General features: G+C 36.9%; 2 long non-coding RNA genes across 2 annotated transcripts in view; one reads left to right on the top strand and one right to left on the bottom strand.

The window, feature by feature from the left end:
• Nucleotides 1-18,823, bottom strand: part of LOC134810455 (uncharacterized) — a 53,916-nt gene that overhangs the window by 27,750 nt on the left and 7,343 nt on the right. The window lies entirely within an intron of this gene.
• LOC104007296 (uncharacterized) lies at nt 1,267-17,952 on the top strand. Its single transcript, XR_008536430.1, has 4 exons — nt 1,267-1,559; nt 1,777-1,892; nt 9,883-10,104; nt 17,831-17,952. It is a non-coding gene; the product is annotated as an uncharacterized LOC104007296 (long non-coding RNA).

Below are 18,823 nucleotides of genomic sequence, written 5' to 3'. Positions count from 1 at the left end.
TAAAAGAAATGGCAAGTTGGCAGATAATTTTTAAATTCAAGTGTAAATAATCTGATAAGTATTTTAGAAAGCTGAGTGGATGGTATAAAGAGGGTGGATTAGAGAAGGAAAATATGGGTGGCAGGGAGATCTATGAGGGTTTTGTGATGGGTTGAATAGTGTCCTCCCAGGAGATATGTTGAAGCCCTATTTTTGGTACCTGTGAATATGACTTCATTTGGAAATAGGATCTTTGCAGATGAAATCTAGTTAAGATGGGTTCATTAAGGTGGCCCTAATTCAATATGACTGTTTTCCTTATAAAAAAAGGAAAAGACGGAGAAACAGGGAGAAGAATGCCACATAACAATGAAGGTAGAGAATGGGGTTACACAGCTACAGACCAGAGAACATGAAGGACTGTCACCAACACCACTGCTAAGAGAAGGGCACAGAACAGATTCTCCCGCAGAGCCTTTAGAGGAAGCAAGACCCTGTCAACAGCTTTTCTGAGTTCTAGCCTTCAGAACTGTGAGAGAATAAATTTCAGCTTATGGTACTTTTTATATGACAGCCCAAGGAAACTAACACAAGTATTGGTGGAACGCTTCTTCAACAAATAGCACTTGAATTAAGGCAGCGGCACTAAAAATGGAGAGGAGGAGGTATGTGGTAGACCAGGGATATATTTGCTAAAGGACAAACGAAGTAATGAGACTTAGAAACAGAATGATGGAGCCACAAAGAATGCCTGAAATGGTAATAGGATACATGCTTGAATGTTGATGGGCCCCATTTCCACAAGCCTCCAAATCTGCTTCTAGATCCCATTCGAGCAAGGGAGGATTTGTTCAGAAGAAAGGCCTTTTGAGAGCACCAGTCCCTCCACCAGCCAGTCTAGTCCTAAGAGCTCTGAAGGCCAACCTTGGAAGTGGTTTAGGAGGGAAAATGCAGGACCCAGGATTTCAGTTGTCAAGCCAGAGAGCAGGGGACCCAGGAAAGAATATTGGCATTCACTTGATTTTTCCATCTTCTGATGTAACCTTCAAATGTTAATAGTGTGTCGAAGAATTTATTGGAAGTGAGAAACAAGAAAACAGTGAGTCTAACCTAGTCATTCTAGAATTGGGAGGTAATAGAAAAGAGAGAAATGGGAAAGTTGCTCAAATGCAAGTCCAGTGAATCAGAGAGAAAAGGCTCAAAGCAGCAGAACAAAGCTTCAATAAAGAGATGTTGTGACTTGGAGAGATGGCCTTTTGTCCTTTGTTCTATTACCGGTCAGAGGATGGGGAGCACACCTGAGCCTGAGACAACAGCTCTGCTAAGTGCCCTTGAGAGGGCACGGTGGGGTCAGCACCAAAGCCAGACCACTAAAGAGAAAAAGAGAGAAAGACAGGATTGCAGAGGAGAAATGAGAATGGCAGAAAAAATAATTTTTTAAGCCAAAAGGAATCAGAGAAGAGCAGAAGTGCCTCTAGGATAAAGCGTAGCAGGCAGTTAGGGAAAAAGGGCTGTTAACTACCTTGAAGCTCTGACTACATTAGAAAGCCTCGCAAGACAGTCGTTGCTTGCACGGGCAGGTAGAGAACTTTTCCTGTCCATTGTTCTTCTGAATTATAAATCACTGACCTCTTTATGATTTCTAAAGGGAAAATGACTTCAAGCTTCTTAGAGGTCCCCTAAGGCATTCTCTATATTCAATATAATATGGGAAGCCCTGGGTTTGTCTTTGTATGTTTCATCTGCAGTGACCTGAAATCTTCATAACCCTCTTCCTTTCTCCACTTATCAACTAAGGCGTGGTTGGCAATAAGGATGGGTGGGAGAGAAAAAAAAACAGAATTTGAGGAGGAGAGCATTTAAACCATCAGACTGTGTGTTCTGTGACATCAAAGACTGGCAACATTCTAAAGGTAAATGTAACTATGCATCCCTTTGGGATTTTCAGATATCTTGTACAATCTATTTTATTCCTCTAAACATGGAGACTATAGAGCTGTGTGGAAATCAATCGTTTAATTCATTCATTCAACAAACAGGTGGTGAGTGCTCATCATAACAACCACATCATAATAGCTAACATGTTGAATGATTATCACACATCAACTACTATGCTAAGTGCTTTTCATGGTTTATGTCATTTAAGTATCACAAATAATACTATGAGATAGGTGCTCTTGTTATGTCCACTTGACAGATGAAGAAACTGAGGCCCAAGTCCCAGTCCTAAGATGAGGCAGAGCTATGTTAGAATTCAGGTAATATTACTCAGGAGGCCATGTATTAAACCTCTTTATAACATATCCCTGTATCATATCTGCATTAGGCATAGAAGATTCAAGGGTTATAGGGTTTCAGAGAAGGGAAGGGCTGAAGGGAGTTAATTAGGACAGGCTTTAGGCAAAAGGTGATACATGATGTTAGCTTTGAAGAAGAGGCAGATTTGAGTCAGCAGAGCGTGAAATCAAAGGCTCCCAGGTAAGGAATGGGAAAGCATGTGAGTGTAGTCCAAAGTCAACATAAGACAAAAGGCATTGTAGATAATGAGGGGACAATTTCGACCAGAATGGTGACCCTATGAGCAGTAAAAGAAGTCCGAGAAGATTGAGTTAGCCATTGGAGAGAAGTGTCTGACATGTTGGTGTTGGAAAATAGAAAATCTTGATGGTTTTCTTAGTCTAAGCAGTGTTGAAGGTAACAGCAGTGGTACACAGGATGAATTACACCTAATAGAAAGCCTGGCACCCAAGGATTTCAGCTAGGGTTTGTAGAAAGATAGAATTATATGAGATGTGTTCTCAAGGAAAAGTGATAGGACTTGTTCTCTGTGACATATTGAAATAAAGTATATGAACTGATTATACCAACAATAACTAACTTTATTGAGCATATACTGTGTCCTATAGTGGTTTACATGTAATCATAGATTAATTCTCATAATAGCACCACGATTTAGAATTAAAGGAAGGCCCGTTCTAATCCTAGGATTTCTTTCGTTATCTATTGAAGACAATGAAAACAGTAATTCTTTAAATAATGTTGTGTTATGGGGGTATTATGATACCATTGACAGGAGTGAAATAGTTTGGAAGTTTAGGAGCAGAAAAGGACAATTTTGACTGAAGGCAAGTAAACCAATCAGGGGCAGTGTAACTCATTAGGTCGTCATAATAATAACTATTGTTATTATTATTTATTTTGATTTGACTATGAATCAAGATGTCCTGCAGATACCAAAATCAGTGGCTGCTCAAGTCCCTGATATAAAGTAGCCTGCCTTGACTACCCTTCTCTTTATAATTATAATTATTATTACAGCTAATTACTGCATGCTTATTATGTACCAATGTTCTAAACATTTCACATGCCATAGCTCAGTTAAGATAGTAATAATTATAGTGTTCACTATTACAATAATAAGAGTTTATATTTACAGTGCTGATAGTGTTCCAGGCACTGATATGTTTTTAAATAGATTAACTCATTTAATCATCACAAAACCCACATGAAGTAGATACTAATATTCTACCTTCACTTTACAGATGAGGACACTCTGGTCCAGAGAATTTAAGTAACTTAACCAAGATCACAAAACTAATGATTGGCAGTGTCAGGATTGAGCCCAGATTCTCTGGCTGTAGATTCTATTCTCTTAACAACTGCTCTACAAAATCATGAGCTTTGGGGTCAGGCAGGTCTGGGTTGCAATCCCAACCTTGTTAACTTACTACTAGTGAGAACTTCGGTATGCTCCTTTTTTGTGTCTAAGTCTCAGTTTTTCCATAAGCAAATTTCAAGATAAGATAACAATAGTACTTTTCATGCAATAATTCCTATGAGATTAAGCTCTCCTACCCTTCTCTGTGCTTATCACATTGCTTCAAAACAGGAAGTCTTCGGTGTGTGTTTTACTAATGAATGAATAAATGAATAAAGCACTTATCATCCATGCTGCACAATTAACATTTTGTTGTATGCTACTTTATATTATTTAACTTTTCTGTGCATGTACTTTTCTTGTCAATCCAGCTAGATTATATGCATCCTAGGACTAAACCACATGCTTTTTACTTTAATATGTACCCAGTTCTCTGAACAGTGATGTGCACATAGAAAGCTTCTCAATAATGATGACTCCCATGAATGAAGCATTTACTATGGCCTAGACATTGTGTTAAGTATTTAGTCTTCATAGCAACCCTAGATAGTAAGTACTAATGTTAATTCCAATTTACAGAATAGGAAACTATGCCTTAGTGAGCTAAAGTGATTTTCCAATGGCCACACCATTAGTCCATACAGAGTCAGATTAGATTGAGCTCTACTTATCTACAGAAGTCCTGGGCTTGACCACCATGCTGTACTAGCTTGGTGTTAAAGCCCTGATTGATGGGTAATTTGACAAGAAGTCAGAGCCCATTATCACTTGCCTTTGGAAGGGAATTTCCTGCATCTGAAGTTCTTGTCTATTTGGCCCACTTGGCTCAACCACCTAGTTCACGGCTTTTCTGTAGATTTCTCCTCTTAGCACTCCCTCAACAGGCACAAACCACATATCCAAGTCAGGGATGCCATAAACAGTGGCTGCTGCTGTGGCTGGCCCACAGAGCATGGAAGCAGGAATACTCATGAGCCCCCTCTGTCATCTCAGTATATTATGGCTTCAGCATTCTCTTTGCTTAACAACCTCTGGCTGATCCACTGTGAAAATTGTGTGCAATAGTCTTCAAAATTTCTAATTTCATACCTGTGGTGAAGTAGCCTTGTGGCTGGTCAAAGAGAACACCTTTAAAGCTGACAGTGGAAAAAGCCTTGGCTCCTAACCTTCTGCAAAACTGTTTTTACTACTTCCTGCAAGCTGTTATTGGTGTCTTTATTTAGGCTGTATTTCTTCATTTCAGCGTCTATGTTTAGCAGTTATATAAAGGAGCGAAATGGGTTTAATGGCCTCAAGTGGCAAAGCAGCGACATGTGGTCCTTCTTGGAGCAACAAAAGGTCAAAAGACTGTGGAGGAGACTTCTTGTTTCCTGGTGACTAGGGGTCAAATTTCTTTTATCTGTCTGAGACAAGGGGAAATGATGTTCCTTTGAAAGTCTCATCTTGTAGGTAGAGTGTAACAGAGTAGGGAGGTAGGGAAGGTTCCTTAAAGGGCCATGCAGATAATCTCATCTGTTGATTTGTCCTATTGTGGGTGATACAGACTCACATTCCCTTTCTGGAGAAGGGAGGGTTTTAATTAAAACTAAATAGATATCCACTGGGTCTGGGTATGTACATAATCTAGAAACTGTGGGCTTCTCAAGGCCTCTGCACTCAGCATCTCAAGAAGTCCTATGGGTACCAATTGATCCATCCTGGAATCACTCTCCTCTGCTTGCATGGGACTTGCCTTTCTGCCCTCCTTCCTTAGCACTCCCACCAGGCTAGGTATGAGCCCCGAGTAAGGAGCCCTGGTCTGATTCCAGCTTCTTTCTCTTATTGACTCTGTGATTTCAATAAGATATTTGACTTTACAAGTTCTGCGTCTTCATCTGAAGACGGAGATTATAATGAAAATACAAACCTTATGGATTTATTGTGCAGAGTAGAAGGACAAAGTACACAAAATGCTTTGGATAATTGTTATCTAACATCAAAATTTAGGTTCACATACCTGATGCACAGTAAGCCAAACACTGACACATCAGCATAAATGTTTATTCAATTTGGCCAAAGTGAGAGGGCAGGAAAGACAGTCTCTAAAGTCCAACCTTCCTTTACACATAATTGGGGGCTTCTATGAGTCAGGTAGGTATACAGGAAATGGGATACCCCAAAGACCAAAGCTGTTTATGTCTCTCGGCCTGATCAAACTTCTGGATGCCATCAAGGTTTGTGTGACCTAAGATTCATTTTTCTTCTCCAAAAAAAATACAGTTTATCAATCTTGCAGGCCAGGGGTGTAAGGATATGAAGTTACTAGTGACTACCTTCTACCAAAATGACTATGTGCAAGCAAGCATGCATGGAGGCAGAAAAAGGCAAGGAAAAGAGAAAACTAAGTTAAACAAACATCTTATGATTCTTATAATAAAGACTCAGTTACACAATAACGTTGTGCACACTAAAATCCCAATGAATGGGTGCTGTTAGTATAGGCAGCTGGCATATTTTTCCCTAGACCAATCAGTCTTGTATTTCTGTTTCAAGGCAGCCTGCACAGATTCTCCAAAGCAATTCTCAGCTTATTCATAGTAGAATCAAAATAATCAGGTGAAAGAAAAATTTATTCATAAATTCTTAATCAAAGCTTCCGCTGTACCCACCCTGAAGCAGTATGAGCACTAAAACCATCCTATTTCTTTTTATTATACTTTAAGTTCTAGGGTACATGTGCACAACGTGCAGGTTTGTTACATATGTATACATGTGCCATGTTGGTGTGCTGCACCCATTAACTCGTCATTTACATTAGGTATATCTCCTAATGCTATCCCTCCCCCCTCCCCCCACCTCATGACAGGCCCCGGTGTGTGATGTTCCCCTTCCTGTGTCCAAGTGTTCTCATTGTTTAATTCTCACCTATAAGTGAGAACATGTGGTGTTTGGTTTTTTGTCCCTGCGATAGTTTGCTGAGAATGATGGTAAAACCATCTTATTTTTACCATCTATTAAATGGGACAAAAACTTCAATACTTCTACAGTTGTTGTATACAATTAAATAATCTTCTAAATCCGATTGTCCCTCCTTCTCTTCTTCTCCTTTGATAAACAACACACCTCTCTGCATAGAGCAACAGAACTTCCTTTTGATTCTGGCCCACAACTTCCTATGTACACCTCGTTTGTAAAGAAGCTCATCTAAAGTCAACCAGCAAACGATGGGCCCTCCAACTCTGATAGCCTGTCACCAGCCCCAAGCTGCCAGGCTTCCTTTGAGTCTCTGTCATTGGTGAGATATAGGGACATGTGACCATTTTGCCATGGCTCTATGTTGCTGAACCAGGTGGGGCTGTGAGTTGCAGTGGGGCAAGTGGATCCTTTTGATCATTAGTTATTTTTGAGTATTGACTTTAATTTGTAAAATTTCCCATCTTAATCTCTGCCCTAGTCTCTAAGCAGATCCCAGGTCATTGAGGAGAGTTCAGGTATGCCAGCATGTTTTGGTGTTTTCCAATGCCAAAATAATATTTTGCCCACTGAATTCACAAGTGTTTTAGATGGTCATCCAGTTTTTGTATTGACCCCTCCTAAAGAGGTAACAGTTATCCCTTGGTATCAATCAAGGCATGGTTCCAGGACCTCCCTTGGATACCAAAATCCATGGTTGCTCAAGTCCCCAACATAAAAAAGGTGTAGTATTTGCATATAACCTACACACCTGTGTGTATATTTGCATATAACCTGTGTGTAGGTTCTCCCCTTTCCTTTAAATCATCTCTAGATTACTTTTAATACCTAATACAATGTAATTTCCATGTAAATATCTGTTACACTGTATTGTTTATGGAATAATAAGAAACAAGAAGTCTATACATGTTCACATAGATGCAAAATTTTTGAATATTTTCAAGCCATAGTTGTTTGAACCTGTCATGTGGAACCAAGGGATACAGAGGGCTGACTATATTTAAAAAAATGAAAGAATATTCTTTGACCACAGCAGGGGGCTACTGGCATTTGGGGATGGGGACAAAAATGTTAAATACTTTGCAATAAGAACATTAACACACAGTGAAAATTGTCACGTCAATGCTCCCTTCCTTGGGAAAACTGCAATTAGTTATACCTTTTCTCTCTCCTATTAGAGAAATCAACCAAGCCAAGCCTGAGTATCTCAGAATCAGCATCCTTCAAACTCAAATTTGAGTCTTGACTACTCAACATCTATAAGCGTTAAGCACTTACTTTGTCATTCAATACTCGTTTAATCTCCTAAAAGAACTGCAAGCTTCTTATTATTGCCCCTACTAGTGGAAAAAATAAAGCCAGAGAAAGCAAAGATTCTAACACTGAGCCCAGCACAAGTCTACCACCTTATGCTGTTTCTATGACATTAACTTTATAGCATGATCTGGATTGCTAAAAATGTTCAAGTTTGGGTCTTATAACAATAGAAAGAGAACTATATAAAACTACAGTAAGACTAAAAGTAGCTAAAACATATTACAAAAATAAAAAACTGGAGTACCTTGATTATATACAAAAGAGCCTTTGAAAAATGTCTAGGTGAATTTTTGTCTGTGTACCTATGTTGACATCACAAAATAACAACTTTCAATTCAAAACTCATTCCTTCTATATATTTTTCTCATATCTATTTTAATTAAAAGGCTTAACTTGAATATTAATCTTTCATGTCCTCCTTATCTATTTGACCCTCTGGAATACTGCTGAGTAATGTGGCATTCACAAGAATATTACTGTGTCCACTTATGTGATTTAAAATGTATTCTCAATAGCCAAAGTGTCCTCCTGACTCTTTGAAATTCAGCCATCCTATGTTTCAGATGGCCTTTCACTTGGGCTTTTAAACCACTTTACAGACATCTCTTTATTCTCCTTTATTTTATAAATTGGGAAATAGATCAAATAGAAGTTAGGTGGCATATAGAGGTCAATGGCAGATTACTGGAAGACCCAGGGAAAGGTATCACCCTTGACTCACCTGGAGTTATCCCTCAGATAATTTAACATTTCTTCAGAAGACTGAGGTAGCCTCTGAATGTAGGAGGCAGACTAAAAGATTATTTTTTTTCATGAGGCTGCCTCAAGCAGATTCACAATTAATTGTGATTCAACTGGCATCTCCTTTCTTGCTGCCACAAAATATCTATATTGAAATCAGGTTGACTGTTCATCTTTTCTTTCTGTTACATCTGCTAGGGATCAATAGAGATAAAAATATTTGGAGCTTTGTGTTCAATCTAAGTTCCTGCATGCAGTTGCTTGATATAATGATTTTGTAAGGAAGCAAGTAACCAAAGTATTTTTGCAGTGTTTTTGATAAAGGACTGCTCTTTGCTGGTGTCCTCCTCTCCACTACTAATTGACAAAACATCTTGAGGAAAATATCCATATGTTTAAATTATCCTTAAAAGCTCTATTGGCATTAAAAAAAGACCTCCGTTTTGATAAAGATTCCGATAAATATTTGGCTTTTGCAAGTCCAGCTTTATGACTAGAAATTTCTAGATCAAGAGTCTGCAAACGATGGTCTAGAACCAAATACAACTGCTGTCTGTTTTTGTAAGTAAGATTTTATTCGAATACAGTCTTGCTTGCTCATTTAAATATTGTCTAGGCTGCTTTCATGCTACAATGGCACAGTGGAATAGCTGGGATAGAGACTATATGGCCCGCAAAGTCTAAAATATTTACAACTTCTCTATTTACATAAAAATTTGTCAACAACTGTTCTACATTAAACAATATATCAGCCCTGGCAGATGTAACTGGTTACCTTGAGTATCTCATAGCATGTATGCAGTGTAATTTTCAAGTTCCCAAACAAAACTTTCCAAAAGCCATTTCTTAAGACCACACACTATAGAGTCAGATCCACCAAGTTTTGAATTATCTGAACAGAGCTTTGCAAATGTCAAACCAGTATAGTAGATGATGACGATTTTGCTGAAAGATCACTCCACTTTCATCAGGGGAAACAAGCTATTGGGAATATATTTTAGGACCTCAATTTTCCACACATTGCTCTAATTACTAGAGTGCTATAGATGCATATCTCTGATTTACAGTCCACCAAGTCAAGATTTCTGAATTTCTTGGCATAAGTTTGGTAGTACTGTATTACTTTGATTATGGCTTCTTATATCTGGCATAAATATATTCCCTTTGTGCATATTCTTTTTAGATACAGTACAAAAAAAGTATGACTCTTCCTTTTTTCTCTCCTTTTACTTTAGGAAAAGCAGCTGTGAAGTCATAATTATGTTCACTTCCCACTGGCAACTGGCAAGCCCTTTATTTTTGTGCATTCGGAACTCACCAAGAATAAATAAAGTCCATTCCCTCCTTGAGGGGCTATTCTGCCATTCCATCTAGGATTTAAAAGTTTGCCAATTCCTAAAACATCTATTGTTATAAATAGTCTTGTGTCTTTCACAAAGCGGACTTTACAAAATAAGGTAAGGGACTTTACAAAAAAAGTACATGAAAAAAATCATCTCTAAGAAAGAGCAACAAATCTGCTAGCTCTTAAGAACTTATAATTATCATTGCTGGTTAATTGGTATTATAGATTACCCAGTTCTGACATGTAATTTTCTAACACAAAGAGGTTTCTATCATGTTACATTGTGCTTTGCATTTAGGGACTTTTTATTTTACATTTACACACTAAAAAACTAAGGGCAGAAGTCTTGAAATATGCAAGGATTTAGATAATGAATTGCATCCTAAATTTAGAAAATATATCAGACAATACAGATGATTCATTGTAGAATTTGTAATTCTGGAAAGGCAAGTTTTGGGGACCATTGTTTATAAATAAGCTAACTTTTATTGGCTCAAATCTGGATAAGTACCAGAAGCATTAACGAACATTTCTTCAGCTGCACACGGACCTTCAAAAAGTTCTAAAACAGGGTATGTTATTATGTTTTACAGGAAGATGTGTTTAATATTTGTAAGTCAATATGGATAATAACACTGATTTAAATGGACTGATAGATGCATTTGTCTTTTAATGTCTATTATAATAACAATTGCCAAAAGCCTATGAAAAATTCAACATTTACTTGTTGACTAGTCTGTTTTTGATTCATATATGCAATTAATTCTTAAGTGAAGTTTTTCAGAGACACTAGCCTCTCCTTAAAAGGCAACCATGTTCATTTGAAAATGTGAACAGACTATAGATTTGAGATTCTGGCTTCACGCTTTGTCCTGGGAAGCAACCTTGGATTTGGAATTTAATGGCTTCCTGGCTATCTGGACTGTGAAGAAATGCTTCTGAGGGGAGACAGATGTTTGTCTGAAACTCTATTGTTTAAAGAGCTGGACTTTGTCTGTAACAGCAGGTATGAAGATCAGAAAGAAAGATTGGGAGCCCAAATGAAGGCATTAGTACTTTGTAAACATAGACCTCCTGCCTCAGTCTGGGTGGATTGATGATAATGCTACAAAGAAAAATGCAGCAAAGGAAACTTAGGAATGAACCTAAAAGACACAGTGTCTTAGTAAACTAAAACGAAAGTAAAAGGAGACCTTCAAAGCCCACTGCTTGTAAGATGAGCTTCTTTTTTGAATATTATTCCTTAAAGGACACCACACACACCCAGGTGAACTCATGGAATTTGCATTAAATAATTGATAACTTTTTGACATTTATTTGAAGTTTCCTTCCAGGAAAAAATGGTTCAAGTAGCACTCTGGCATTATTTCATAATTAAGCAGCCTTTTGCATGTACCATATGCAACCACCAAATCTAAGGTCCTGTGTTATGTAGCCTTTCCAACCTTTCTAAATCTCAAGTTTTCAGTAAATTTAATGTTTTCTTTAGAGAAAAAGACAGTGAGAGACAGGCAGTGTCCATTTGAACATAGCAAATAGTCTGACCAGATGACGAGTCTACTAGCTCTTCTAGTAGCTGCCGCAACCAGCAACTTAGTGGGGGCAACATCCTCAGCCATGCCACGTGGGCTTTGCCTGAAGACAATAGATAACAGCCAAGAGGCAGACAAAGAAAATATGTGTAAAAACAATGGTAAATAAAGTAAATAAAATTAACGAATTAGATAAATGAATAAAAATAAAGAGCAAAAGCAAATGTCAACATGCATCAATTCCCCATCCAAATTACATACCTCATGTAATTTTTGTAAACATTTTGTAAGATTTACCTTCTTGATTTATCAGCAATCATTCTGGTTTGCAATAAAATAATACCTGTAAGTGGTTTAATTGGAACTGCTGCCACTGCTTGAGATTTATGAATTGGAATATTACATGATAATCCACAGGATCACCTTGCTTTCCTATTGCTGAAGTTTCCCTCAATTCTTCCTTCCATTCATTCATTTATTCAACAAGCCTCCATTGAAGGTCTGCTATAATTCACATAGGGGTCCCCCTCCCTTAAGAATTGCAAATTATACATGCAAGAGAAAATACTGTTTTCACTTTTTAAAAATTATTTCATTTCTATTTTTAAAAAGAGATTGTTTTCAGACAAATGGGCTACCCTGTACATTTTTTACTTTGACAAGTACATTCTGCAACGTTTTGTGGGAGAACTGAGTTTATCCTTTTGTTAACTTCAAAAGGTCAGGTATGTGCCTCAATCCTCATTTGTTTCTATTACAAACATCTTAGGAATCCATAAAGTTACATAAACTTTCAAATACTTTGATATTTGATGAGCAAATCTATGTTCATTCTGTTCATAACCTTTATGACATACCAAACACCAACCATTTTATCTCCAAATTCCACAAATGAAGGGGTCATTATCACCCACCAAAAAGCAGTTTACAAAGATTTTAACAATGTATAAACAATCTTGCTTGAAACTAATGAACTCTTACAATCTTTCTGTCTTTTTTTAAAATTTTTGCCATTACTTGTTAAAGAAAGTGACCCTATTGGATCGTGTTTTCATGTAATAAATTTTCTGTGAAATTTACTGTTTAGTCCTTGGAAGCATATTACTAAAAATCAAATTGGATTTTCTTCTGAAAGAAGGTTACAGAGTGTGACTTCATGAGTGGAAGTATGTTATGGCTAAAGAGCCCATATTTCATGCTGTAATATAGCCAAGTTACATTGGTATATATACTCCTTGGCCGTTGAAACAATGTTAAACAATATTTTTCTTTTGTCTAAGATACAGTTAGTTAAGCTGTCATTAAAAAATAAACAAATTGATAATCAGAAAAAAAAATCAGAGCAAAGCAAGCTGTCAAAGGTTGGCTGTAAATCCAGCACAAGGTAAAATGTGGCTATTTTAAAAAGGGCAACTTCTTCCTAAGATAACTGTTTTTTTTTTTCTCTGCTTAAAATAGTCATTGAGGGATATTCAATTGGGACCAGAGAAAGGGGAAGCCAGAATCATTCATCAGGCACATACTTTGTGTCAGTTATAAACAGTACATTTCAAAATTAAGTATGAGAAACTCCAGGAGGAGATTAGACATGAGGAAACAAGCTCAGTAAAGCTAAGAATCTTGCCTATAGTCATCTGTGCAGTAAGAATACACTGTGACTATTACAGCTAAAATATCTTTTTAAATGCCAGGTATTTTCTATTCTAATTCTTGGAACAAATTAGAGAACTGAGATTTAGAGTGGCCCCCTCCTCTGCCTAAAAGCACTCCAGATCTGGTCATTTAGTCTCTTTGGTATGCCACTTGTCCCCAGGGAACCAAACTAACAAGTTTTTCTTCTGGTGTGCTCTTTAGCAAAAATGTAGAGTCATCAGACATTAGTGTGTTTGTTGCCAGCTTCGTGTGTGTGTGTGTGTGTGTGTGTGTGTGTGTGTGTCCCTTTCTCCCCTGCACTTCCAACTGATTTAACTTTCCACTTGTAGGTGGGTGTAGCTCAGAGAAGATCAAGAAATATTGCACTCCCTCTACCCAATATTGTGGAACAAATTAAAACATGTTCAATAGTTGTGTACCTACAATAGGTAGGAGAGCTAGGGGCTGGGGATTCAAAGATGGCAAACACAATTTATGCTCCTAAGCAAATACACAAGCTCAGCAATGGGATAGACAGGATCAAGTAAGACTGAATGTGCTGTGCTATAATTTGGGCACAGATCACATCCTCTTAATGCACAAAGAAAGAAATAACTCCAACAATGAGAGGAGAATGGATGGGAGGGACTGAGGCAAACTTCCTGATGCCTGTAACATTTGAACTGATCTGGAAGGATGATTATAAAGGATTTTAATTGACAAAAACAATGGTGAAAGAGACTGCATGAGCCAGTGCAGGAACATTCTTACATTCTAATTATATTCTTATATTCTCATATTCTCACAGGACATTATCTTTACCAATGTTAAATGATTAAACTAGGTAATAAACAAGGCACACAATGATCAAAAGAAAGGGGCTCTGGGGATGAACATTCTGCCTTTAATCACTAATGGTGTGGCCTAAACTGTGGGGATTAAGAATGCTCTGTAATACCCCTAACTATGCAATGGGGATAAGAAGAACCTCTCCTCCACCTGGGCATTCTTCATTGTTGTCTTCATAAAGACTTAGGTGTATGGAAAACTGGGCCCAGTGACTGACATATGACAAAGCACTTGAAACATGATTCTATTTTTATCATTATTAGTTCTACCAATAATAATTATATACAATTAATAGAAATAATTTGCTTCCCCAAAATCAAGAAGACAGAATTTTAATATAAAATAAAGTTTTAAACTAAGGATATTTTTCTTCACTAGTAGAATTTTTGACTCAGCATCAGCTGGCAAAACGATTTAGGAAAATTAAGGAAATGTTCTAGCATACTCCAAATCACATGATGTAGTTGCCTACATATTCCAAAGGCTTTCATTCTTTGCTCATTGGCATCCATATTTCCACAGAAAAGGTTTGCAAGCTCAGGGCATTATGCTAATGTCTAAGACATTCCATCACCATTAAGGGACTTTAAAATTATTCCTAGTGACAACAATATGGTTCTTTGTGTTATTAAGTAAATCATGGAATAATAAGAACAGGAAGAACACCATCTCATTCACTAAATAAATGATCACTATCATTAAAGAGCTATTAAACCAAATTCTATCAGGTATTTTTTTAAAGATGTGTTCATTCTTTCTACTCACTTGCTAAATAAGAAAGAAGAAAAGCTCAAGAGTCTTTAAGCAGAAGCTCTGTTCTGCAGCTCACAGAATGGATTAACACCAGCTGGAAAAATCTGGGGAAAGTAGGCTAATCCTTGCTAAGTTGGTGGCCCTATCTAGCTGCTGCAGAAGCTGCAGCATCTGGGACTGGCTTTTACTCCCAACTGGCTTCACCCTTCCCCTATAACTCTTATCCTAATGTTATTCAAAGACAATTCCATCATTTGCCCTGATATAAGCATCAGGCACACAAAGTCAACCCACAGACACTCCTGCCTATCCCTAGAAATTTTGAAAGCTCCAGTATCTGTTTAGCACTAGTAAATCATTTCCTGCTTGGTCAATCCATATTTTACTTTGCGTATACAGCCTCTACTTTTATCCAGTTATATTTTATTAATAAAAATAATTCCTGTCTTCCAACTATACCAAGGAAAATTTCTTCTTTATCACACCATTTTAGAACATTTATTTACAACATACGGAAATACAATTATATCTTTAAGTTAACAACTTGTAACTGAGATAAGAAGGCATTGCTTCTCTGAGTTTATTTTGTTAGAGCTGTTCTTTTTTTTTTTTTAAAGGAAGCTTCTGCTCAGAAAATGTGAAAGAAATAATCTATCTCAAGACCTTGCTGTTCTTGACTGTTCAAAAATTCTTTAAATAAAATATAATATGGAAGCTGTGCTCTGCATGTCGAGACCATTTCACTGTTGAGCCTTCACAGCCAGAAAACAGGCTCAAAATAATTAGACTTGAACAAAATCACATTATTTACTTTTTGCTTTAATAAGGAGGTGATTATTAGAAGATGAACCATGACTACCAAGATAGGTATAGATTCTTTTTAACAAAATTAATTTAGATTATATTCACTATCTTAAGATACTTATGCACATAAATCATATCTCTCTCTATGTATTTTTGCATGAAACATAGAGTATATGAAATAAAATGAATGCAATGAATAGAAATTTAATCATATATTTACCTGAATTATTAGATTATTCATAAATAGCTTATTAGAGGCAGTAAAAGTTGACAGAGAATGATTGCAATATGCAGATGTGATGTAAGTCTGTGATATTTTAGAAGAAATTCTCCTGTAAATCACACATGAAAGATGCAGCCACTCATGCTGGACAACTGCCTGGTGTTCCCAAGAAACATAGGGACAACCAAAGGGCACCTCAGTAAGTTTATACTGGACCATAGATAATAAACTCATCAACAAACACCAGATTTTTGTTCTGGAGAAAAAGATGAAAGCTTTTGAACAGTACTAGTCATCACCCAGGAAACTGTGGTGGAGTAAAAAAATTTTAAGAAGATATCAACATTGCAGTAAATCAACCTAACCTGGAAATGTGTTTGGTGACAAACTGAATTTTCCTAGGTGTCGGCAAACTAACTCTTTTAAGGCCCCACTAGGGGCCTTAAGTGATCTACTCCCCAATTCTTCCATAGATGCACAAAAATACTAACTGATCTATTCATTGTGTGTCTTTAGAAATGCAGACATTTAATGGGTTACGAAGCTTAACTGCTAGACACATTCATTAGATGTGAACAGTTAATATGTAGTCATTTCTGTTGGCTTCTAAATTATCCTCATCACTCTTTTGAGACATAGCAGCTCATCCTAGGCCAATGATATCAACCATGGCTGTACTGTGAACTGTAATCCAGTATCTTTCTCTCAACACCTCCTCTCTTCTCAGCTAAGGGTGTTGTATATTGAAGATGCTCTGCTTTTCCCTCTGACTTTCATCACTTAAAACTTTGTTGATTTCACCTGAGGCAAATTGACAGATATTTTTAATCATCTTTCACCTTTCTTTCTCACTTCCAACCCTTCTCCAATTGCCTGACTGAAATTTCTATTCCTTTTCCTGTTTTTTTCCTACATATTTCAGAAATGGCCCTGATTTGAGCAGAAAATATTAAGAATAATGCTAATAAAAACACATTCATGTTTTCAAATGTAATTAAATATAATTTTTAAAAAGTTTTATGCTCAAACATTTCTAGAAATATCCTGAATTACATTTCAGAAGTTTTATAAACTATCTCAGCTATTTCTTTTCCTCTTCAAGTGAATATTTTATCATCATACATATTCAAAATAAATAAAATACTATGTTATTCAATTATTATGTTACCATACTACTGCTGTTTTAGTTCATTCAGCTATAACAAAATATGACAGACTGGGTGGCTTATAAAGAACAGAAATTTTTTTTACACAGTTCTGGAGGCTGGGAAGGTCAAGGTCAAGGCACTGGCAGATTTGGTGTCTGGTGAGGGTCCACTTTCTGGATCATATATAGTGCCTTCTCCTTGTGTCCTCACATGGTCAAAGGGGTGAGGGGTCTCTCTTGAGCAGGTTTTATAAGAGCACTAATCTCATTCCTGAGGGCTCTGACCCCATGACCTAATTATCTCCCAAAGTAACCACCTTTTAATACCATCCCCTTGAGGGTTAGGATTTTAACATATGAATTTGGTGAGGACACAAACATTCAGACCATAGCAATTGCCTTTTTCTCATAACATATAAACTCTCAAACTATATTATATGGTAATTAGACTTTAGAAATTAGTTTTAAAAATCTAACTACAATGTTCAAACAACGAATTCACTAGGAAACTTTTAGAAAATAACTGATTTATAAGTTGGAGACATACTATGTAACTGTATTAAGTCACAAAGCTCAAATTCAGTTTTTCTATTTGACTTCAGTGTCAAGATTCTTCACATTTTTGCTAGGCTACTTACTCTCCATGTTCAAGTTATCTCTAATGACTAGATCAAAATAGAACACAGATGAAAGCAAAAATAGAAATTGAACCACAAACATGAAACAGGTAACAAACAGAAAATGTCTCTGAGAAATGCCTTATAATTCTAAAATAAATTTGGAACTAGATTTTTGCAGAATACTGCTTAAGAAATTAAATTGTAAAACATAAGGGAATCATTTGAATAAGCCATTAATAAGATTAATGGAAAATAATTTATTCTCATTTTATCTCTAGATGCCATGTCCAGCCAAATAAATGAGACTGAACTTCATGGTTGTTGTTTTTACTTCATCCCGGCAAAAGAAATGAAATTAAATATAAAAAGCAGATGACCAAATAAAGTCCAAATGAATGAAGTATTGCTCCTAGTATAACTCACAGTTAATATAATTTGACTATCCTCTCTGTAGACAACACTTTTCATCAACATTTTTCACCATACAGCTAGACCTCAACTAACAGTCAAGTGTCAAAAAAATGAATCACTTTAGAAACCATCTTAATAATGAGACAATTGACTTCTGGTACCCAATTTAGAACATCTACAAAAGGAGTGGTGAGCAGATTTTCACTGTGATGCAAAATCTTATTCGTTGGGCATTGATAGCTGAGTGCTGTGTTAAGGATTCTGAAGTGGTAAATCACAAAGAATGCTGTCAACACACTTAGTAAGTAGTTAACACAGGACTTCTCTAGTATTAAAATTCATAATAGTGGCCAGGCGCGGTGGCTCACACCTGTAATCCCAGCACTTTGGGAGGCCAAGGTGGGCAGATCATGAGGTCAGGAGATCGAGACCATCCTGACTAACATGGTGAAACCCTGTCTCTACTAGTCTCTACTAAAAATACAAAAAATTAGCCAGGCGTGGTGGCGGGCGCCTGTAATCCCAGTTACTCAGGAGGCTGAGGCAGAAGAATGGCATGAACCTGGGAGGCAGAGCTTGCAGTGAGCCAAAATCGCCCCACTGCACTCCAGCCTGGGTGACAGAGCGAGACTCTGTCTCAAAAAAAAAAAAAAAAAAAAAAAAATCATAACAGCAAATAAATGGCATTCACGTTGTACCATCTCCTTTTTTGCTCATGGCAAGTAGTGTAATCCCTGCCAGAACATGGGAGGAGACAATGTAACACATGTGCCATTCATTTACTCAGAGGCATACAGTGTCTTTCCTTATGTGTTACCAAGTTTAGGCTGTCTGCACCCCTCTGTGCACTGTTTTTTGGA

This window comes from Pan troglodytes, chromosome 6 (assembly GCF_028858775.2).
Source record: "Pan troglodytes isolate AG18354 chromosome 6, NHGRI_mPanTro3-v2.0_pri, whole genome shotgun sequence".
Lineage (NCBI taxonomy): Eukaryota > Metazoa > Chordata > Mammalia > Primates > Hominidae > Pan > Pan troglodytes.
Note: the sequence above shows the minus strand (reverse complement) of the source record. Positions and strands in the feature narration are given on the sequence as shown.